The 25317-nt window shown below is 38.6% G+C and overlaps 1 protein-coding gene across 2 annotated transcripts in view; it reads left to right on the top strand.

Moving 5' to 3' along the window:
- Positions 1-15308: 15308 nt before the first annotated feature.
- PAFAH1B1 (platelet activating factor acetylhydrolase 1b regulatory subunit 1) overlaps positions 15309-25317 on the top strand; it is a 77472-nt gene continuing 67463 nt past the window's right edge. For both annotated transcript variants that reach the window (XM_030297079.1, XM_030297080.1), the window contains exon 1: positions 15309-15678. The gene's annotated coding sequence lies outside the window, so the exon portion shown is untranslated. The remainder of the gene's footprint in view (positions 15679-25317) is intronic.

Raw genomic sequence — 25317 nt, 5'->3', positions numbered from 1 at the left:
TTTGGCTGAAAGCATCTTGTTTGGATTCTTCCAACCAGTGGATAAGCATCTAAATGACAGGCACAATATGGGGTTCCCAGGGTTCCCAGAGTCCCCAGGGGCGCTTAAAACAATCCTGAGATACCCTGGCAGAGCTTGTGATCTTTGTGAACAGATAGAGAGAGGTTATTCAAATAGCCCTTAATTTCATTAAGAAGTCTCACTGTAAGTTCCCCAAACAGGCATTTATTTTTATGTCAGGATTATCTCCAAGTTTTATATTTGCATTCACTCCTGGTAACTTAGCTGGGATGTCAGGTGCTAAGCTTACATTGGATTGATGTTTTGGGTTGGCCTTCAAAAATAATTTACCTTGATTATTAAGGTAAGCTCAGTCGATTAAGCTCAGGTCGTGATCTCACAGTTCATGAGTGCTAGCCCCCATCAGGCTCTGCGCTGACGTCTCAGAGCCTGGAACCTGCTTCAAATTCTGTGTCTCCCCCTCTCTCTGCCCCTCTCCCACTACTTCTCTGTCTCCCAAAAATACATAAAAATGTTAAAAAATAAATGATTTACCTTTAGACAAACTTTGAACAAAATAAATTGATGGATAATTTAGAAGAATCTATGTTTATATTGGTATCATATTGATATGCAGTTTTATGATACTTTTCATTGAGCAGTATAATATGAAAATATGAAATTGTCAACAAACTTTAATCTACAATATAACTACTAATAGATGTATTGTGTATGACTGTATGAATGAACCATCATTTATATAACTAGTCCCTTGTTGGACATTTAGGTTGTTTTCAGTTTTTCATAGCTATAAACCATGCTTCAGTAAAAATTATTGTAGCTAAATCTTTGTATATTTCCTTATTTCCCTTGGAAAGAAATCCTGGATTTTGATTGCTCGATCAGATGTGATGCATATTTTTAGTGTTTTTGACTCATACTGAAATACTGCCTTCTAGAGTATAATATATACTTCCTCCAGGTATGAGAGTGTTTTCCTTCAAACACACCCAGCTATCTGGTCTAAACGTTACTCAGGTAATTTTTTTTTTCCAGGTAAGTGATCATATAATCTACAAATAATGCAAATAATGAATTTTTTTTTCTTTTTTAGAAGGCAGACTGCCACATGCAGCACCTCGTTTGGATGTGTCTCGAGTCTTGGAAGCTTGAATACCCTACGTTCTCCTACAAATAGACCTTGAGAGCTTGTTTGGAGGTTCTAGCAGGGGAGCGCAGCAGCGTATATATACTCGACTAGAAAACAGTCCTCATCCGTTGGGGAAGGTCATCCTCTTCAACCAAAAGTGCAGCTTCTAGAGGGACGCACATGGAACAGTGAGGGAGGAAGGGGACACACATCTAGCCAGCCAGATCATTTGAATTAACCCTGGTGATCAATGGGGTGACAGATGTCACAGCCAAGATCGCCCTCACATCCATGACTTTGTTTTTTCCTGTATCTGCCAGATGGGCAAAAGCTGCAAGATTTTATAATATATCTTTGTTGATGAGAATATGGATAGATGGATGCTTTCAAACCCTATAACTGGGAAGAATTTTTAAAGGATAACTTGAGAGTATCTGTGAAAAATGTTAAATTGCATATCCTTTGACCTAGCAATTTCAATTCGAAAAGGCTATCTTTCACAAGTGAACAAAGATGTATGTATAAAGTTTTCATTGAAGCACTTTTTTAATAGTAAAAAAACTAAAACAACTTAAAACTCATTAGTAGAATATAGTTAGGTGAATTATAGTACATTTATGCTATGATATACTGTGTAACCATGGGGCACCTGGGTGGCTCAGTAGGTTAAGTGTCTGACTTTGCCTCAGGTCATGATCTCACAGTTTGTGAGTTTGAGCCCAGCTTCTGGCTCTGTAATGACAGCTCAGAGACTGGAGCCTTCAGATTCTGTCTCCTTCTCCCTCTGCCCCTCCCCTGCTTGCACTCTCTCTCTCTCAAAAATAAATAAACATTAAAAAAAAAAGAAATACTGTGCAGTCATTAAAAAAGAATAAGGTAGATCTCTAGTAGCAACCTGGAACTCAATCCATGTTATTTTGTTAAGTTTAGAAAATATATTGCAGGATAATAATATATTATGATCCCAATTTTATTTTTTAATTTTTTTAATGTTTATTTATTTTTGACAGAGAGAGAGAGAGAGAGAGAGAGAGAGAGAGAGAGAGACAGAGCATGAGCGGGGGAGGGGCAGAGAGAGAGGGAGACACAGAATCCGAAGCAGGCTCCAGGCTCTGAGCTGTCCGCACAGAGCCTGACTCCAGGCTCGAACCCACGAACTGTGGATCACGACCTGAGCTGAAGTTGGACACTTAACTGAGCCACCCAGGCTCCCCAGTACCCTGCTATTCTTATTCAAGTAGGAGATTTTTATTGGATACATTTATTGAGTTTTATTAAGGATTTTTTCTTGTCATCCATCATGGTGATCATGTAGTTTTCTCCTTAAGGTAAAATAGTATTATGAATTATATTACTACATTTTCAAATGTGAAACAATCCTATAGAATAAATAATTGTTGGTGATAGTGTTATTATTTTTAATGTACTTGATAAATTTGATATGCTAATATTTTTACTGTGGTAAAAAACACACAACATAACCATTTTTAAGCAAACAGTTCAGAAGTGTTAAATATATTCATGTTGTGAAATAGATCTCCAGAACTTTTCATCTTGCAAAACTGATACACCCATTAAAGAACTATTCTCCTTTTCTCCTTCTCCCCAGCCTCTGGTAACCACCATTCTACTTTCTGTTTCTATAAATTTGGCTACTTCAGATAGCTCATAAAGTGGAATCATACAGTATTTGTGTTCTTGGGATTGGTTTATTTTACTTAGCACAATGTTCTCAAGGTTCATCCATGTTGTAGTATGTGATGGCATTTCCTTCCCTTTTTAAGCCTGAATAATATGTCTTTGTATGTATATATTACAGTTTCTTTATTCTTTCATCCATCCATGGACATTTCGGTTGCTTCCGCCTCTCAGCTATTGTGAGCAGTGCTGCTATGAACATGGTAAATATCTCTCCAAGACCCTGCTTTCAATTCTTTTGGACACCCAAAAGTAGGATTACTGGATCACATAGAAGATCTATTTTTAATTTTTTAAGGACCCACTGCACTGTTTTCCACAGTGGTTGCACCATTTTACAACCTGTCACCAACAGTGTGCAAGGGTTCCACTTTCCAATTTCTCCACATTTTTGCCAACACTTATTTCCCTATTTTTTTGATAGCAGCCATCCTAATAAATGTGCGATGATACCTCATTGTGGTTTTGATCTGCATTTCTCATGATTAGTTATGTTGACTATCTTTTTATATGCTTCTTTACTATTTTTTGCAGACATAGAAAAATCCATCCTAAAATCCATGTGGCATCATAAGGAACCCCAAATAGACAAAAAACAAGAGCAAAATTGGAGGACTTGCACTTCATAATGTCAAAATTTACTACAAAGCCACAGTAATCAAAACCCTGTGAAACTGGCAGAAGGAAAGACACGTAGATCAATGAAACAGAAGAAAGAACCCAGAAACTGATGCATATACGATCAGTTGATCTTCAGTGGGGTGCCATGATCCTGCAATGTTGAAGGTACAGTCTTTTCAACAAATGGTGGTGGGAAAACTGAACATCCGTGTACAAAAGAATTAAATTGGACCCTTACCTTACACCATATACAAAAATTATCTCAAAATAAATCAAAGACCATTTTGGACTTGACGTTTGTAAATTATAAATTCAATATCCCTAGTAGGGCTATTTGAATTGTCTATTTCACATTGGGTGAATTGGGGTAGTTTCTGCTTTTAGAGGAACTAGTCCATTTCATCTAAGCTGTCAAATTTATGTGCATAGAATCTTTCATAATATTCCCTTATTATCTCTTTGGTGTCTTCAGAGTCTGTAATTATATCCCTTTTTTCATTTCTGATATTGGTAAATTGTGTCTTCTCGCTTTATTATAACTTTAAGACTTCCAAAAATATATTTCCAGGCCCAAATGGAAATCAAACTTTTAAAGAAAAATTAACATCAGTCCTCCATAATCTATTCTAGGAAGTAGAAGGGAACACTTCCTATTTCATTTTATGAAGCAAGTATTATCCTTGTCCCCAAACCAGAAGAGACAGTATATATAAAAACAAACAAACAAACAAAAAAAACAAAACTATACACCAATATCCTTCATGAATACAAACCCAAAAACCTTTAACAAAATATTAGCAAATAGAATTCAGGAACATATAAAAATAATTATACATCATGACCAAGTGGGATTTATCCCAGGAATGCAAGGCTGTCTCAATATATAAAATGAATATAATCTACTATATTAACAGGTTAAAGAAAAAAAATCACATGATCATAATAATTAGTGCAGAAAAATCATTTGAAAAAATACAATACTCATGATTAAAATCACAAAAATAGGAATAGAGGAGAACTTCCTCAATTGATGAAGAAACCTACAGAAAGCCTAAATGCTTTCCTCCAAAGACTGGGAACAAGTGAAGATGTCTGCTTTTATCACTCTTAATCAACGTAGTTCTGTAAATGCAACAGGCATGAAAAAGAAATAGAAAGCAAAAAATCATGAAGGAAGAAATAAAAATGTCTCTATTTCATATAACATAATTGTCTGCATAGAAATCCCAAGGAATCTCCAAAGAAAACATCCAGACTAATCAATGACTTCAGCAAAGTTTGAGAATAAAAGATAAACATACAAAAATCAGTTGCATTTATGTATACTAGCAACAGTAGTTACCAAAATTAAAAATACAGTGCATTTATAATCACTCCAAAAACGTGAATTACATAAGTGTAAGTCTAACAAAATGTGTACAGGACTTATATACTAAAAACTACAAACTGCTGAAGGAAAAAGGACATAAAGAAAAGGAATGACATATGATGTTCATGAATTGGAAGACTCAAAGTAAAGATGTCCATTCTCTCCAAATTGATATACAGGTTTAATGCAATTACTACTAAAATCCCAACAAGATTCTTTTTTTTTTTTTTTTTGTAGATACAGATAAGATTCTTCTATAATTTATATGGAAAGGCAGAGGAGCTAGAAGAGCTAAAACAATCTTGAAAAAGTAGAATAAAGTAAGAGGAATCACTTGTCTCAATGTTAAATTTTGCTTTTGTTTTTGTTTTTTGGGTTTTTTTTTGTTTATCTATTTACTTTGAGAGAGACAGAGAAAGAGAGAGGAAAAGAGAGGGAGGGGAGGAGAGAGAGAATCCCAAGCAGGTTCCACACTGTCAGCATGGAACCAGATGTGAGGCTTGAACTCACAAACTGAGATCATGACCTAAGCTGAAATCAAGAGTTGGATGCTTAATTGACTGAGTCACCCAGGCGCCCCTCAACATTAAGTTTTATCATGTAGCTACATAATCAAGACTGCGTAGTATTGATGGACTGGTCTATGTAGATCAATAAAGAACCAAGAAATAGACTCACACAACTGATTTTTGACAAAGGTATAAGAAACAATTCAGTAGAGAAAAGATAGTCTTTTTAATAAATGGGGCTGGAGCTATTGCACATTTGTCAAAAAAAAAAAAGAAAAAAAAAGAAAAAAGGGGCATCAACCTAATTCTCACACTTTATGCAAAAAGTAACTTAAAATGGGTCACAAACTTAAATATAAAACTATAGTAATTCCAGGGGGAAAAAAATAAGAGAAAATCCTTGCGACCTAGGGCTAGGCAGAGGTCTTAAGCTTGACACCAAATAACACAGTTTATAAAAGGGAAGATTGATAAATTGGATTTCATCAACATTAAAATCTTTTGCTCTTTGAAACACCGTGGGAACATGAAAAGAGAAGTTACTAACTCTGATAAAGTATTTGCAAACCACGTATCAGAGGACTAGTATCTAGAATATATAAAGAAGTCTTAAATTTAACTGTAAAATACAAACCAATTAGAAAGTGGGCAAAATACATGAAGAACCAATGTACTAAATTGGTTCATACAGTACTGAATACTGAAGAACCAATTTTTTTTTTTTTTTTTAAACGAAGCATGCAACTATCATGTGATCCAGCAATTGCACTCCTGGACATTTGTCCTAGAAAAATGAAAAAAAAAATTAAGATTTTTTTTTATGTTTATTTATTTTTGAAAGACAGAGAGAGAGAGAGAGAGAGAGCGAGCGAGTGACCGAGTGGGGGAGGGGCAGAGAGAGAGGGAGACAGAATCCGAAGCAGGCTTCAGGCTCTGAGCTCTCAGCACAGAGCCTCACGTGGGGCTCAACCTGGGAAGAAGTCAGATGCTTAACCAACTGAGCCACTCAGGCACTCCCAGAGAAATGAAAACTTAATGAAAATTAAGAGAAATGAAAATGTTCAAACAAAAACTTCACACAAATTTCAGAGCTGCTTAACTCCTTTTTTTTTAAAGTTCATTTATTTATTCTGAAAGAGAGAGAGACCAAGCACGAGCAGGGGAGGGGCAGAGAAAGAGAATCCCAAGCAGGCTCTGCACTGTTAGTGCAGAACCAGACTCAGGGCTTGAACTCACAAACTGTGAGATCATGATCTGAGCTGAAATCCAGAGTCGGATGCATAACCAACTGAGCCACCCAGGCACCCCAGAGTTGCTTAACTCATAATGGTACCAAACTGAAAACAACCAGATGCTCTTTGACAGGTGAGTTGTTAAACTGTGTTATTATATCCATACAGTGGGAGTAACACTCAGCAATAAAAAGGAATGAACTACCGAATATGCACAGCAGTCTAGATTAATCTCCAGAGAATTATGCTGAGTGAAACAAAAGCCAATCTCAAAAAAATGGCTTATATACTATTGAGTCCCATTTATAAAACATTCTTAAGTGAACAAAATTCTAGAAATGAAGAATGGATTTGTGGTTGTCAAAGGTTAGGAAAGGGGGTGGGATGGGTGGGAACTATATAAGGGTAACAGGAGGGATTCTCCTGCTGATGGAAATGTTCTGTATCTTGATTGTATCAATGTCAATACCCTAGTTGTGATACTATACTATAATTTTGTAGGATGTTACCAAAATTATAGTACAATATCACAACTGGGGTGGGGTATAAGGGATCTCTCTGTTATTTTTTACAACTGTGTGTCAATCTATATCTGAAAATAAAAACTTTAATTAAAAATATAAAAATAGGGGCGCCTGGGTGGCTCAGTCGGTTAAGCGCCCGACTTCGGCTCAGGTCACGATCTCGCGGTCCGTGAGTTCGAGCCCCGCGTCGGGCTCTGGGCTGATGGCTCAGAGCCTGGAGCCTGCTTCCAATTCTGTGTCTCCCTCTCTCTCTGCCCCTCCCCCGTTCATGCTCTGTCTCTCTCTGTCTCAAAAATAAATAAAACGTTAAAAAAATTTAAAAAATATATATATAAAAATAAAGAACTGTCCCATCCAAAATGCCAATAGTGGTCCTGTGAAAAACATTAATACAACCTTAAAAAAAAAAAAAAAAAACACTCCAATTTTACAAGGAAGAAGTCTGGGACAAAATTTTACATGCTTTTGATTTGTATTTATTTAATATTTTATTTTAAGTAATCTCTATACCCAATGTGGGACTTGAATTTACAAACCCGAGATCAAGAATTGCATGCTCTACTGACTGAGCCAGCCGTGCACCCCAAAATTTTACATGCTTTCAAATATAGATGTGTCCAAAGGGATTATAAGGAAAATAATATTATTTTAAGTATTGTACACTGGAATCCAGGAAGAAATAATAAATTCTAGATATGTAGCCATAACCTACTCACCTTTAAAAAAAGATTGAGTTAGTGTACTAATTTTTTTTTAATGAAGAAATGAATGTGGTGCGAGTTGTCAATGTTGTCAAAGATACACAGTGAGATGATAGAAACTTCCCTCTGTTGGTGTAGTATGATGGAGGGGGTGTCAGTTTGTGTCCCTAAACCCCTACTTCAAACAGGGAATCTCTGTTTTTTGTTTATTTTTATATATACAGACATTCTATATAATATTTTGTTTGAAAAAATAAGCCTTGCGGCACATGGGGGGCTTGGTCAGTTGAATGTCTGACTCTTGATTTCAGCTCAGGTCATGATCGTGGGATCAAGCCCCGAGAGAGTTGGTATTCTCTCTCTTCCTCTCTCTCTGCCCCTCCCCCCTCTCTTTCCTTCTCTCAAAATAAATAAACATAAAAAAAGAAAAAATAAGCTTTGGAGAAAAAGAAAGTACAAAAACCATGATTTAGGGTTATAACTTAGCATTAGTGGTTTTTCTGGACCATCATTTGGAGACTCAAAATTCAGTCCTTCCTTTTTCTGCACAGTCAATAGGGGAAGGAGAGACAGTAGAAATAGCAACTGAGAGAGAAAAAGTATACTATTGAAGGGAGTCAGGAAAGTTCTCTTTGGAAGATGAAGGCTATTGGTTTATGATCTTACACAAAAACAATATAAGCAGCCCCATAGCCAACAGGACACTCTAGCCATCAAGATACTCAAGACCTTGCAGTCCACATTACCTTTCCAGTCTTACAACCCATGTATTTCTCCCTTCTTCCCCCTCCAACCCTCCATCTGCCTTCCATGCCTCTCTCACATGCACCAAATTCCTTTTCAGCTACACCAGAGCCATTTTTTGTTCCCAGAACTTGCCTTCCACATTTATAGCTCCATATCCTTGCTTGAGTCATTCTTTCTACCTAGATTGTACTGTCTAGTATGGGATATTAAAAACTTGAAATGTGGCTAGTGTGGATTGAGATATGCTATAGATGTAAGTATACAACAGATTTCAGAGTATGAAAAAAGAGAAAATGAATTCCATCTCTTTTTACTTTTAAAAATGTGGCTACCATAGAATTTAAATTTACATTTATGGTTTATATTATATATCTATCAGACAGTGCTACCCTAGACCCAGAAAGTTTTGACCCTTATATATTGACCTTAAGAACATGATACCTCAGCATTTGCAAATCCAAGTGATTTAATCAGAATTATACCAACTTCAGGAAATTTTCAGGGAAAGTATATTTATCAGAACACACTCTACTTAAGCAATGTAATTATTTGATCAATTCTCTATTTAGCAGAGTTAAACCACCTCCAATTTTTCTATTTTCATTTTTATTTTAATGAAATTATTTTCATTGGCATCAGTTCTTTCTTCTAATAATTTTACAAAGGAAATTTGACTTGTCAAGGTTTTTTTATAGTCTCTTTTTTTTATGTTTTCTATTACTGTGAATATCCTTTTGTGGTCATGATTTTGATCATATGCAATTTTCCTGGGTCAAATTTTATAGACAAAAAATTTACTCCAGCTCCTGGGTGGCTCAGTCTGTTGAGTGTCCGACTTCAGCTCAGGTTCATGAGTTCGAGCCCCATGTCTGGCTTTGTGATGATGGCATGGAGCCTGCTTCTTGAAAAGCCTGCTTCGGATTCTCTGTCTTCCACTTTCTCTCTGCTCCTTCTCCACTAGTTCTCGCTCTCTCTCCCTCTCTCTCTCTCTCAAAATTAAAGAAACATTAAAAGTTTTTTTTTTTACTGTTTGCTATTTTAGCCATTGCCACTTACATGCTGTGCAAATCACTTCTATAGTAATATTCATTTTAATTGGATATAAGACCAATCATTCGCACTAATTTTTAAAGTAATCCATGAAAAGTTGTGGGTAGATCTCAAGTGATCGAGGATAGTTCCTTTAAAATTTTTTTTTTAATTTAGTATTTATTTTTGACAGAGAGAGAGGCAGAGAAAGAGGGGAGACAGAGGATCCCAAGCAGGCTCCAAACTGTTAGTGCAGACCCTGATGTGGGGCTCAAACTCAGGAACTGGGAGAAATTAAGCTGAAATTAAGAATCAGACACCTAACCGACTGAGCTACCTACGTGCCCCCCTAGGATAGTTCTTTTGTCCAAGATTGCTTAACTGAATTGCTTGTCCAATTTCTCTATAACTTCTGATCACTCCATGGTTTTGGTGAGGCAAAGATCAAAGGACAAGGTCAAAATATCCTTAAGGAATGATTGTTATTATTCTTTTAAGCATAATAATGGTATCATGATTAAGGTTTTTTTTATTTTAGACATACTATTTTTTTTAATTTTAATGTTTATTTATTTTTGAGAGAGTACAATTGGGGGAGGATCAGGGAGAGGGGGACAGAGGACCCAAAGCTGGCACTGCACTGACAGCAGTGAGCCTGATGTGGGGCTTGAACTCATGAACGGGGAGATCATGAGCTGAGCCAAAGTCAGAAGCTTAACTGATTGAGCCACTCAAGGGCCCCTAGAGATACTAAAGTATTAATGAGTGAAATGATGTGATATCTAGAATGCACTTCAAAATAATATGGCGGGGCACCTGGCTGGTGCCATGATCTCGGGATCATGAGTTCAGGCCCCATGTTGGGCATAGAGTTTACTTAAAAAAAACCCCAACATATATATGTATATATATATATATATATGTGTGTGTGTGTGTGTGTGTGTGTATATATATATATATATATATATATATATGGAAATGAATGGGATTATATATGAAACAAGATTAGCCATGAGTTTATAATTGTCAAACCTGGTGATGGGTTTATGAGGGTTCATTATATCATGCTATTTTTATATATATATGAAATTTTACATATTGAAAAGGTAAAATAATAACAATTATTTTTTTAAAGTTTATTTATTTATTTTCAGAGACAGAGAAAGTGCAAGTGGGGAAGGGGCAGAGAGAGAGAGAGAGAATCCCAAGCAGGTTCCATGCTGTCAGCACAGAGTCCCACATGGTGCTCGATTTCACAAACTGTGAGATCATGACCTGACCTGAAAACAAGAGTCAGATGCTTAACCAACCCAGCCACCCAGGTACCCCAACATAATTTTTTTTTAAGTCTTTGAAATCAAAAGTCAGGGTCAAAATGTGTTTGTTTTTTGTCTTTATCCACAGCTACAAAAATGAAATCCAAGTTCTCTCCTATGTTCTCAAGGTCCTGGTCTGATTCCTACTTGTCTTTCTGATCTTGTCTACTTCTTTCCTCTTCTGGGCTATTCAGAGAATAAAATGCAAATGGTGTCCCCTAGACCAGTGTAGTCTAGAAGCTGCCTTCCTCCTCACCATTTCACTCTGTCTGCCTGGACCTTCTTTCATTTCCTGGGACACAGCAAGCATTTTCCTGCCTGAGGGACTTTGCAGTTATTCCTTAATCTGGAATCCCTTGGCTACTCAAGTCTTAGCTTAAATGTCATTCATTCCTCAGAAATGTTTTCCCTTACCACCCTCACTAATATAGTCGTTCATATTTTAACCATCTCAATACTTTTATTGCTCTCAGAGCTTTGTCACCTTTTTTCTGTGTCTTTTACCAGAATACAAACTCCATGATCTCAGGGATTGTTTGTCCTGGTCATTGTGTCTAGTACATAGAAGGCACTCAATAAATATTTGCTGAATGAATTATAATTCTAGCCTTTTTTAAGGCCTGCTTTAAATCACCTCCTTCATAAAGCCTTCTTTGAGTCCTCTTGGTGAGAATCTTTTTACTCTACTGGGTTTACAAACAGACATAAAGGGGAAGCTGGCCTGTTTTACTTTTCTCATGGTCTATTGTAGTGACATCTAGAATAAATCTGGTATGTCCTTTTGTATTTTTTCTTTTCTTTTTTGTTTATTTATTTCGAGAGAGAGAGTGAGCGAGCGCAAGCTGGGGAGGAGCTGAGAGTGAGGGAGACAGAGAATCCCAAGCAGACTCTGCACTGATGAGACCATGAGACCATGAGACCATGACCTGAGCCAAAATCAAGAGTCAGATGCCTAACTGACTGAACCACCTAGGTGCCCTGTATTGTTTCTTTATGCTAACATTTTGCAAATTATTTTTCTATCTAAATTTTAAAAGGTTTCAGATTACGAAGTGCTGCTTCTAAACATGTTTTCTATGTCCAGGTTGAGAGTTTCACCTTTTTTAAATTTTTTTTTTCAACGTTTATTTATTTTTGGGACAGAGAGAGACAGAGCATGAACGGGGGAGGGGCAGAGAGAGAGGGAGACACAGAATCCGAAACAGGCTCCAGGCTCTGAGCCATCAGCCCAGAGCCCGACGCGGGGCTCGAACTCATGGACCACGAGATCGTGACCTGGCTGAAGTCGGACGCTTAACCGACTGCGCCACCCAGGCACCCCAAGTTTCACCTTTTTTAATAGTCTTTGTTTCTATGGCCTCCCAGCGTTCATGACACATGAGGATGTCATGATGCTGAGATGAAGAATGACTGGTTTAGTGGGACTTGCCCTCATTGACATGTCCATGCTTTGGGGAAATGCAGGTAAACAAATTAATCAGCTAAAATCTCCTACAGTGCATCTCTTGCCAGTTGGGTCATGGTTCTCTTTCAAATGGGGCTTTGATTCACATAACTTATATACCTGAAAGCACTCTTGTCACCATTTGCTAATTGCTTCCTATCAAATATGAACATATAGCAACGTGCATTTGCCTATAAACAGAGGACACTTTAATTCTCAAAATAAAGTTTTAACGTGTGTGGTGACTGTCACACCTAAAACTAATATAGGGGCGCCTGGGTGGCGCAGTCGGTTAAGCGTCCGACTTCAGCCAGGTCACGATCTCGCGGTCCGTGAGTTCGAGCCCCGCGTCGGGCTCTGGGCTGATGGCTCAGAGCCTGGAGCCTGTTTCCGATTCTGTGTCTCCCTCTCTCTCTGCCCCTCGCCCGTTCATGCTCTGTCTCTCTCTGTCCCAAAAATAAATAAACGTTGAAAAAAAAATAAAAAAAAAACTAATATAATACTGTATATTAACTATGCTGGAATTAAAATAAAATTAAAAAGTAATATTTTAAAAAGAAAAAGAATTATGCTCATTGTGAACAGATTTTAGAAGACATTTTGTCCTCTTCCCAATAGCAGTATTTTTGGAGTGGTTCTTCCAGTCAGCTTATTTGCAGAATTGTTTAAACTAACACTAATTTTACTGCAGCAATTGAAACAAATGTTTCCATTTTGAAAATGTCTGCAGGAAAAAATAAAGATCTGCAATTCAAATGAATGGGGAGGTTGTTACATTGTGGTAAGTAAAATGGATGTTTATACTTAAATTTTTTTTTCAAGAAACATCATCCAAAAAATTCATTATTAAAAGTTTCCTGGATGGATGTAGCAGGTTCTATGTGAGTCTTCATGGATTACGATTGATAGCATAGATATCCTAATTCTCCATTCTCAAAAGACAAGTGTTTATTAAGACGGATCTATCATTTCAGCAACTGAAAAGAAAGTGCATAGAACCATAACACATCACTCCACAACAAGTTAAGCACATAACACGGTTTTATTTCTGTTTGGAAAAATTATAACTCAAGAAAAGTTTTTATACATTCCTCCCAAGGGAGTCTGTATTTTAAAGGATTGCTACAGAAATAAAACTTGATCTCAATTTAGTGTGTAATTACATAATAACAGATTTTAAAGATTCTAAATACAGGAGTCTATGAGCTCAAGGTTTATAGCAGTTAGTACTACCTATTTGTATTAAAGCAGTGTTTATCAATGTGATTCTGATTTCTGGGCAATTTTGTTGGCTTTTGAAATATTCATTTAAAAAAAACTGATTTACTCAGCTGATTAAATATTAAGCAGTGTGATATCACACAATAATAAATATTTTAAAAGGTAAAAATGAACCAAAAGTGGATTCTTCGAACAAGAGAGGTTAATTTATTTCATGTTTGCTGTTACTGGACATAGCACAAACCAAACCCCTGTGACTCCTCTTGCTGTCCTTGTCCAATTTGAGAATTCCAAAGCTGTAAACCTGGAAAAGACTTTCCAGAGACCCTTTGATTTCCCTCCCTGGCTTCATGAAGAAGAAAAACCCAAACCCTCCAGGCAACCAACCCCACTCATGCTCTTCCTGAACACCTCAAGGATAGAGACAACCTTTCTTTACAAAAGGAAACTTTGCTTTGGTATCAAGCAACAGTAATGGTGACATGAGATACCTACGTTCCTCACCACGGCAATATCTTACACATGCAGCGTCACCTCTCCATTTCTCACAGAAGCCTTATGAATTAGCTATTTATTAGGTCTGTTTTATAGAGAAACTCAGGCCAGAGAGTAATTTAGTCAAGGTCACACTTCTGCTAAAGTGGCTGATCCAAGATACATACACCCAAGTTATCTCTTTCATTAACTCAGCTGCCTCTCAAAGGCAGCATTTACATTTACCTACATAAAGGGAAGTAATAAAATCAGTAAACGTAAGCTTAAACCTATGTTTTAGGAAAAGAGTTTCCTTGTACAATATAAATTAATAATTAGATAATCACACCAGATACCTCTTATTAAGAGTATATTCCATATTGAAAGATTCAGAACCTCAAATCTGGCCTGTTTTAAATCAAATATCCCGGTGCGGAATAAAGAGACTACAAATCCCCAAGACTTCTTTGTCATCAGTAGATCAACTCATAATTTAGCAAGCGGGCGCGCACACACAGGCGCGCGCGCGCGCGCGCGGACACCTTGTGAGGATAAAGTTCCAGGTCTTTCTTTGGGCGTCAGTTTCCAGACTTCAAGCATCTCAAATGTGTGTGTGACTAAGGAAAAGAATAGCTGAATCACGGCTAAAAGCGAATCCTCCCAATTAAAAATCTATTAAAAAAAAAAAAAGAGAGAGACAGAGAGACAATTAGGCATTCCATCAGCCTTTTACCCTCGACAGCTCTTCTCTCCAAGCCAACCCAACCTACTTCCCTCCTCTTTGCCCCCACCAAACTGGGAAATAAATCCGAAGGCCGGAGGTAGAAGGGGCCTCAGCTTGGCCGGGGCTCCACTTTATTCTGAAGCCTATCGGGGCCCGGAATCCATGGGTACCAACGGGTCCCCGCTGTTGGCCGGGAGAAGCGGGGAGAGCTCCGTTTGTGGGCAAGAGCAGGGCGGGGAGGTGAACAGAGCCGGAGTTCATGAGGTGCCTGAACAGGCAAACGAGGGTCTAGGTAATGGGAGACCAAGGTTCCAGAAGCAAGCAGAGCGCGAGAAGGGGAGCAAGCTAGCCCTCCCGCCACTCGGTACCGCCAAACCGCAGAGCCAGCGCGCCCGCTAAGCGGAAGGCAGCGCGGCTCAGGGCCCGGCCCAGGCCTGCGCATGCGCCGCAGCTCCTCTCCTCTCCCGGCCCCCCTCCCTCCCTCATCCCGGCGGGTCTGGGGCGGCGGCGGCGGCGGCGGCGGCGGCGCGGTGACGTCAGGGCGTTGGGGCAGCTCCTGTGACAGACGGAGCTGGAGCGGCGGGGCGGCGGCGGAGTCCGGCGGCTGAGATAGCGAGTGAGCGAGCGAACGAGCAGCGATCCCGGGGCTCAAGAAGCGAGAAAGAGAAGGAGGAGCGCTCGGGCGCGAGCGAGAGGAACCGCGAGCGCCAGGCTTGGGCTCGAGCCCCGGAACGGCTGAGGAGCCCGCCCGCTCCCCTCCCCTCCCCCTCCCCGGGACCGGGCCCAGCGCGCCATCCTCCCCCTCCCTCCTTCCCTCCCTCCCTCCTTCCTCCCTTCCCTCTCCCTCTCCCCCTCCCCCGCCGGTGGATGGGAGTGAAGGACGGAAGAGGCCCTGCGGAGGCGGCGGTGCAGCGCTCCGGTAAGGCGGCGAAGGTCTGCGCTCTCCCCTCTGTCTTCTCCTCCGCGCTCGGGCTGCTGCGGGCCGGGCCGGGCGGCCTGACGAGGTGGCTGCGCCGGTCCCCTCCCTCCCATTCTCCCCTCCCCCTGCCGCCGCCTCCTCCTTCTTCTTCTCCTCTCCTCGCTCTCAAAATGGCGGCCGCGACGGCCGTTGAGTGAGAGACACGGGAGGAGGGGGGACAGGCCGGGGAGGGCGCTGTCCTCGCTCCCCTCCTCCCCGGCCCGGGTTCGGGGGGTGCCGGGGCTGCCCCGACTCCACCCGCAGCCCTCCCCGGGAGGAGATCGCCCTCCTCCCTCAGTGACTTAGCAAGAAAAGTATTCTTGGGTAGGAAGGGCGTGGAGAGCAGGTCGCTCTCTGATCTTGGGGAAAGGGTTCGGCCCTCCTCTCCCTGGCCGCGGAAGGCGAGCACCGCAGTCCCCACCCCACCCGTGGTTGGCGGCTTGGGGACCGGGCTCAGCCCCGCGCGGCCTCGGCACCCATAGGCCTTCAGGCGTTCCGTCCCCCACCTGTCCTTAGGATGGGATTGACCTAAGGAGGCTGGCCCAGCCCTTCTCTGGTCCCTCTGTGCGGTGGTCCAGCCTTTACATCCACTAAAGAGGAGCGGCCGACCCACCGAACCATCCGCAGCATCCACCCACCAAATCAGGCAGGATTTTCTTTTCTGCCACTGGCTCCTGAAACGGGAGTTGCCTTTTGACGTTGTAACACAGCTTCGAGGCCCTCAGCCATTCCCCTTCATCTATCTCCCCACTCCTTTAGGAAACGCAGTGTCTTCTTTAGTCTCCCAGCTGAGAAAATAGAGAATGTCTTTGAGGTGGTGGGCAGATTTTAACTCTCTCTCTAAACATTAGAGAAGAGAAAGAGGTTTTCAGTGTCTTAGATAAGAGAGAGCAGGGTGCCTTGGCTTTATTTGTTTTTCTGCTTTTCTTCAGTGACTTAGCAAGAAACTCCCTGGGAGGAGGGCAGGAGATTTTCTTTTGGGGTTGGGGTTTGAGTCCAGATTACATCAATCCTTTGGTTAAGAATTTGTACTTTTGAAGAGAAGAACCAGATTTGTGGTTTCATTCTCAATGGGCGATGTCATGCCAAGGTCCCCCCCCCCCCTTTCCTTAAGAGGCAATCGGGAGAGAATAAAGATATTACTGTTGTTCTGACCTCTACTTTAACACGTAGCCCTCGACATTCATAACGTTTTAAAGGGTAAACAAATTTGGGCCATTTTTGGAAATTCTATTTTTGTTGGTAGGTGGGTTGTTTTGTGTGAATTTCATTTTGAGTCTAGGGCGGAGGAGACATAGCTTGGGCCTTTAATACCAGTAATGTCATCCATCCCCTTTTGCCTCAGTAGTATTTACTTAAAATTTTTTTCTTCTTTCTTTTTATCTTTTTTTTTTTTTTTTTTTTTCCTCTTTTCTGCAGCAGGGCTTGATTGCTGCAGGGTTCAGCCTCTTATTCAAGAAAATTTCCTGCCTGGGTTATGTCGGCAGTGATATAATATTGACTGTATAAAAAGCTTTTACTTAAAAAATTCTGATTTGGTTCCAAGATATTAGCTAGCTTTTAATCTCTCATGGGTATCTTTCAGGACACAATTTTGCAAAATAACTGGCAATTGCAAATTGCAGTTTTTATTAAAGCAGAAGTGTAATCTATTTAGGGTGATTTATTCTTGTTCTATTATAAATGATCATTGTTTGAACTGTTCAGAAGGGGAGGATCTCTGAAAACAAATCTGAACCTGTTATTTTTTATAAATCAAAGGAAGGAACACAATTTCTCACAAAATATTTCTGTGTATATTAATTTTGAGAAAGATTGCCCTGTTTTGGTACCCACTCCCTCCCCTTTTAAAAATGGGCTAATATTTGTGGATGCTGTGAACAGCCATTGAGCTGAGGAGACTGGGTGGAGTAAGAGAGCAGAAGCTGTGAAATGCTAGATTGCCCTTTCATAGCATTTTTCTCTTGCTTATGTTTTGTAAGGTTATTTGATACTAATTGGTGCTACAACAAAGGCATTTCTCTGTGGTAAATCTTAAAATCTGTTGTTTTTAGTTTCGACCATTTTTGCAAGGTGAGTGTTGAACGATTGGGGTAAAAAGCAATGCCCCTACTCTTAAGCAGACACTTATTGTCTCTCTGTATTTGTGTGTATACATACACACATACAACCCATGTTAATGTTTTTTATTCTTTTAGTAAAGTAAGTGTAAGTTAATGAATGCCAGAAATATTTGGCGAGAAATAGTGGTAGAAAATATGGCAAAAATCTAAATGAGAATACTGTATATGTCTTCTTTTACTTTAGTTTGCACTGAAACATTAAATCTATGATTTTTCAAATAACATCACTGAGTAAAAAGGGATAAGATAATTTGTGTTAAAGCCTATTTATAAAGGCTTTCTTCTTGTGTTGTCCCTTGAAAGGGACCTTTTGTAAGGTACTACCATAAGAGAGGGTAGGTCACTTTAACATCTTGCATTGGGCATTCATGTGAATAGACATCTTCAAAGAATGTCACATTCATGTGGTAAATATGATTTTGATGAGCCTTAAGACTGTTTGTCAGTGTATGATATATTTTTACACTTTTGTTATTTTTAATGTGTTTAGAAGGTAGAAGGGTTCATATGGTGAAGGATGGGTAAGGTTAAGGATGGTAATTCACTATGTTATGTGACATATTCCCATCCTAGTATTTTAAGGTATAAAAGTGCACTAAGAGTGGTGATTTTTCAGTAGACAGTTACTCAAGAGCGTAAAATAATTTAACTTAAATAAGAGAGCTGTAGCTCCAAATATGTATCTGTGAATATATGAATGTTTCTGATACATGTGATAGGATCTTTAGCTTAATTTAGAGATCAATTTTTAAAATTCTTCATAATCCTGTATTTATAAAACTTTTATGAGATTGGGATAGATTTCTTTTTTCTTTTTCTTTTTCTTTTTTTTGTAGAATTATTTGGTGTCTATTTTCCAGATGAGATAACTTTACTACATAAGAAATTTGGAGATGTTTCTGGAAGGGAAAAATCAGTATCACAGTTTTTCATTTTATAGCTAGAACATCCATGTTTCATTGTATTTTTTTTTCAATGTAAATGTTTCCCTCCTATGTACTCAATAATACACATACATAGATAACATGCATATACGCCTTATGGCTCATATTGTAGGTACCCAGAAAAAAATAGGACCTTACTTTTTGTTTACATGTGGCTCCCCTTATTCACATCTTGTCATCTTAAACAAGTGATAGAAACTATATGGAAGTTGACAACATTAGTATGGATGTATCTTTAAAAAACTCTGGGCGAAACCTTAGGGCAATCAGAATGAATTTTCCAATTCTTTCCATTGAATTCTGCGGCAGTGAGTCACACACTCTTTTGCCAAAGAGACTTAAGGCCCAGTTGGTTTTGAACTGAGCTAGCCATGTCTGCTGTGGTCCTAAGAGAGATTTTTTAATTTGCTTTTAAGTCTCTGTTTTGAATATATCATGACAGGTAACCTGTTTTCGTATCATATATGTTGGAAAAAGAGAAATAGTTAAATTGAAATGGAAATTCTTTGCCACTGTTCTTAAGTCTTCTACAATCGGACTGTAATTGTTTTGTTTTTACCTAAAATGTTGCTCTATTTAAAATAAAACTAATGGTATGCAGTGAGTTCTGAAAAGATAAAGGAAAACCTACGCTGAAGATATTAAGCTGTAAAGTGAATCCTAGTTGCTGAAGGCCAAGTGTTTTGAGAAATCTGTACTTCATGAAGAAAGATAATATAATATAAACCTAATAGTTAACTGCAGTGAAGGCTTTTTGGATTACTTTAGCTTTGTTGCTGGTTTGGCATGACACTTTCGGGTAGCTATTAAATAGAACTGTGTTTTATGTGTATAAATGCTATGTGTATAATTTTTAACTTTGCCATGGCAGTTAGAGTTAATTGATATTTGTGAAATGCTTTATACTCATTGGATGCGGGCATCATAAGTGCTTATTATTTAGATTTATTGCTTTCTCTTTAAAAGATGGTGGTTTTTGGTTGAAACATACCTAGTTAGCATTGATGTGTGTATTCATTAAGGATACTTCTGGAAAGGTAACCTCTAAAGTTACTGTCATTTAACATTGCCATAAACATTTCCCTCGAACTTTGTAAATATATTGAATGTAGTACTTATTTTCATTTGTTCTGTCAGCTACTTTTGGGCAGATTGGTATTTTTATGGATGAGAGAACTAAAATTTAGAGAATGTCTTTCCCTAAGGTCACATGTTGGGTTAGCAGCTAGAATGAAGTAAATATAAGCACTGAACCACTTGGGTATTTATTGCTTTGCGTGATCAAAGAAACATTCCTTATTCCTTTGACAAAACGGACCCTTCTTATGTGTTTGTGAATTTCTTTCTTTTTGAAAATGGTGAAAATCCGTAGCATTTATTGTCTGCATCATATAAATTTGCATTTATTAACTTTCAGTCTTGTTAACTATTTTGCTTGCATAAGGCTTTAGGCATTTGAGTAGGGACTCCCAGAAATTGTCTACTACAGCTTTACAGTAGTATTAATAAGTAAATAAATACTTGGTGCATACATGCAGGTAGTATTAATAAGCAAATGTTAATTAAATAATATTTAATATTAAATATTTAAGTAAATATATAAGTAGTATTAATAAGTAAATAAATTCTTGTTGCAATAGATTGAATGCAGGAGTATGTGAAAGGAAATGTGCTGTGTTGTAGTTCTTTGTAATAGCTAACTTCCAGCGATCTTTCAGGAATTGAAGTGAAGGTGGGAGAGGTGTTTATCCTTCCTTTACAGAAATTTCATGTGTCCCACGGAACAGAGACATGTTCCTGACATACTTGTATCAGGGCCACAAAATTCTCAACTTAGTGAATTAACCCACCTGGGTACCTTACATTTGCATCTTGTAGTTACTTGTTCTTTGCATTTTGATTATCTTTGAGCTCTTATGTGTTGACAAGAGTTATTGACAGTTAACTAAGGCTGTTAATAACATTTTCTGAGAGACTGTCTTTTGATAGTCATAAAATTAAGTAAGAATCTGGGAAATTTCCAAAGACTTTAATTTTTAAAACCATACGAAAATTTCGTGTTTATTAAGATTTTGCATATTGTTTAATCCACTTTTAGTCTCTGGCAAAGATAGAAGGATATGTTTTATGATTTTATTGCTCTGTATGCATAAGGCATATATTTTGTCTATTCATCTTTCTGTATTTGTTTTTATTTTATCAAAAATATGCTGACTGCAGGACACCTGGTTGGCTCAGTTGGAAGAGTGTGTGTGACTCTTGATCTTGGGCTCGTGAGTTTGAGCCCCACATTGGGTATAGAGATTACTTAAATGAGTAAATAAAATAAAAACTTTAAGAAAAATTATGCTGACTGCAAAAGAAGGGAAGGTGAAGATGAATCGGTGTTATTGATTATTTACCTTTTTTGGTTAATTTTTATTTTTTAAGGGTGGGGAAAGTTCTATACATTTAGTATTATCACAGAAAATAAATTAAGGTGTTGACTAAACCATATATGAATATTTTAGTAGTCCTAACTCCACAATTTGCCAGCTATGTGCTTTGAGTAGAAGCTTCGATTTCCTTTTCTATAAATGGATAATATTGACAGTATCTAACTCACAAAATAATGGCTACTGTTGAATGATGAATGGCCTTTAACCCTTCATAACTATTTTTATTGTTGGAGACCTTTTTTTAAGAAAGAGAATATAACATACAGTTTAATCAAGTAAACAGTCATTAATATATTAATATAGTAGCTTTTATAGTTGTAAGTGTATTTCTTAAGAATTAGTATTGGGTTTTTTTTCCCCTTCTTTGGTATCTATTATGTGTATCTGAATCCTGTAATGGCTTCAAAGTTTCATAATAGGTAAAGAGTGCTATGTAAATCAATGCTAAGTGGAATACTTTTTTTTAAATGTAAAAAGCATATTGCAAATGAGCATTTTATTTAAACTGAAATATGGTTTACATCTATTTTAACAATCAATATTTTTGTTTGTACTGTTAAATATTATTAATTTAAATAATCCCACATTTTTCCTATTTTTTTTTTAAACAAAGTTTTTATTTTGGAATAATTTTAGATCTACAGACAAGTTGTAAAGATAGTGCAGAGAGTTCATACATCCCTGAGCCCGGTTTTCCCCATTGTTAATACCTTACGTTTTTGAGGTACATTTGTCAATCTTGGTAATTACTATTGGCTACAGTCCAGACTTTATGTGGATTTGACTAGTTTTTCCATTAATGTACTCTTTCTGTTCCAGATCCAACCCAGGGTACCAAATTGCATTTGATTATGTCACTCCAGTCTCTTCTGGTCTGTGACAGTTTCTCAGTGGTTCCTTGTTTTCCAGTACTATCTTTTTTTTTTTTTTTTTCAACGTTTATTTATTTTTGGGACAGAGAGAGACAGAGCATGAACGGGGGAGGGGCAGAGAGAGAGGGAGACACAGAATTGGAAACAGGCTCCAGGCTCTGAGCCATCAGCCCAGAGCCTGACGCGGGGCTCGAACTCACGGACCGTGAGATCGTGACCTGGCTGAAGTCGGACGCTTAACCGACTGCGCCACCCAGGCGCCCCTCCAGTACTATCTTGACAGTCTTGAGTAGTTCTGGTCAGGTATCCAGTAAAATGTCTCCCAAGCTGGGTTTGTCTGGTGTTTTTTCATTAGACTGGGGCTATAGGTTTTTGGAAGAAATACCACGGAGGTAAATGGCACTTCTCATCACATCATGTCAAAGGCTACATGATACTCACTAAACATCACTGGTGGTGTTAACCTTCATCATTTGGTTAATGTAGTGTGTGCCCATTTTCTCTACCCTAAACTTACTGTTTTTTTCTTTTTCTTACTTTATCCTTTGGAAGCTAGTCAAGTTCCATGTAGAGGGTGAGCAGTGTTTACATATGTTAATTGGAATTCTTCATCTCCTCCATTTATTAAAAAATTTACATCTTTGACTATCAGAAAAATTTTGTTTAGGATTTTAAATATTAAATAATCCTAAATTTTGCCTGGTTTCCTTTTTTTTTTTTTAATGTCTATTTATTGAGAGACAGAGAGAGACAGTGCAATTGGGGGAGGGGCAGAGAGAAAGAGGGAGACAGAATTCAAAGCAGGCTCCAGGCTCTGAACTTACAAACCGCGAGATCATGACTTGAGCTGAAGTCAGACAGACACTTAACCAACTGAGCCACTCAGGTGTCCTTGGGTTTCTATTTAAAAAGTATCCAGCACCATTACATATCTTTTTCTTCTAAATGTTTATCAATTTTTCTGTCCAGCAAACATTTATCTATATTGTATCCCAAGTGCTGAGGATACAAATATGATTGTCAGTCCCTGCCCTCAAAGATCTTAAAGTATATAAATATATATTTAATATGCAAATGTAGCACAATAGTGCTATAATCAAAATATGTACTTGGTGCGATGAGAGTCCAGAATTTTCAAGGAAGTCTTCACAAAGATGTTGAACATTTTTGAAGAAACCTTGTCACATTGTTTGGGGTTCCAGGCAGAGGAAGTGATTTGTGCCCAGTCTCATGAGTATACCTTGGTTGCTGAGGAAAGGTCCCAAGTAGTTAAGTATGGCTGGAGTGATGGGTTAGTATAGAGGAGTTGATCTGGCCTGATGACATTGATCTGGCCTATAAAGTAGGGTGTTACATGGACCGTCTTCATCAGATGTAGGTTTTTATCTATTAAAAATGGAAATTTCCAGGCTCCATCGTAGACTTAAGCAATAAAAATTCCATGGGGAGCACCTGGGGTATCAGCATTTTCTTTTTTATTTTTCTTTTTAATTTGGATTTTCAATAAGCTTCCTAGTTGATTGAGAACCACTGTTTCTGCTCTTGAACTGCCAGTGGAGGATTTTGTTATGGTAAGTGCCTTTCTTTAAAAAAAAATTTTTTTTTATGTTTATTTTTGAGGGAGAGAGACAGAGTGCGAGCAGGAGAGGAGCAGAGAGAGAGGGGGAGACACAGAATCCGAAGCAGGCTCCAGGCTCTGAGCTGTCAGCACAGAGCCTGACAGGGGGCTCGAACTCATGGACCACGAGATCATGACCTGAGCCAAAGTTGGCCCCTTAACCAACTGAGCCACCCAGGCACCCCTAAGTGCCTTTCTTTAAGAAAAGCTGCTGTCAGCAATGTGTAAAATGCAACTATGGAGTGGATGGAGGCAGACAGACCTGTGAGGAGACAGTTTAAGTGGCAGTGCAGATTGAAAGAGTAGATTTGAGAGAGATTCAGTCTGTTTAATATTAGTAACCAGTTAGATAATGGGAAGTGAGGAAGATGAGGGAAGTGAAGAATTGAAGTATTTTGTTTTGATTTGGGCTATTGAGAGAATGTCAAGAAGGAACAAGGAAGAGTTGAGAGAGGATCTAGGTTGAGGAAGGTTTTTTTGTTATGGTTGCTTGTGTGTGTTTTAACTGGATAACCGTTAGGTGTACTGGAGACTTGAGTTCTAAAACCTTTGGTGTTTTTGTGTTTCTTATGTTTATCAGTGTAATTAATAATAGAGAATTTTTGTTTTTTATTGCTTACAACGTTATGAGGCATTAAAAAATTTAATCGGAATGTATTCAGTGTACTCTGTTGTAGGAACCATGCTGAGGTACTAGAAGGTGCTCCAGACAGGGGACAGCAGAAGTAGAATCATAAAGGTCACAATGTGGGGAGAAGGAAGACCTACATTTCATGATGCTCAGTGTGTGAGCAAAGTGGGGCTTGATTAGAAATGAGACTTGGGCAGGGACCAGCTACTAATCGAAGGCCTTATAAACTGTTTTAAAGCATGTAGACTGTAGGAAGTAGGGAGGCAGCATAGTTCAGTGATTAAGAGGCCTGATTATGGAGCCCAGATGCTGGGTTCAACTTTCAGTTCTGCTGCTTACATAGCTGTGTTATTTATATTTTACACGTGTGTGTGTACACACACATGCACACTAAATAAAAGCTAGTTATTTAAATTCTCATAGGTAGTTGTGAGAAGTAGATGAACACTTGTAAAATAACTTAAAGCAGTGACTAGCATATAGTGAGTGCTATGTAAATAAAAAATAGGGAGCCTATGAAGGTTTGTTTTTAAGTAGAGAAGTGATATGGTCAGATCGTACTTTAAAATTTCTTTTTTATTTTTATTTTTGGGACAGAGAGAGAGCATGAACGGGCGAGGGGCAGAAAGAGAGGGAGACACAGAATCGGAAACAGGCTCCAGGCTCTGAGCCATCAGCCCAGAGCCCGACGCGGGGCTCGAACTCACGGACCGTGAGATCGTGACCTGGCTGAAGTCGGACGCTTAACCGACTGCGCCACCTAGGCGCCCCGGTCAGATTGTACTTTAAATAGATGGCTTTGAGAGCTCTATAGAAGATAGATGTTAACAGGCCAAGACTGGATTTAGGTAGACCTGTTGAAATTAGTCCAAGTGAGAGGTGATGGTGTGAACTATGGTAGTAGTGGTAAGGATAGACAGGATAATTCAACAGATATTGAGGAGGTAAATTTGACAGATCAAGGTAATTGGTTA

This window comes from Lynx canadensis, chromosome E1, assembly GCF_007474595.2.
Source record: "Lynx canadensis isolate LIC74 chromosome E1, mLynCan4.pri.v2, whole genome shotgun sequence".
Lineage (NCBI taxonomy): Eukaryota > Metazoa > Chordata > Mammalia > Carnivora > Felidae > Lynx > Lynx canadensis.
The sequence above is the reverse complement of the archived record's forward strand: the minus strand, read 5'-3'. Positions and strand labels throughout refer to the sequence as shown.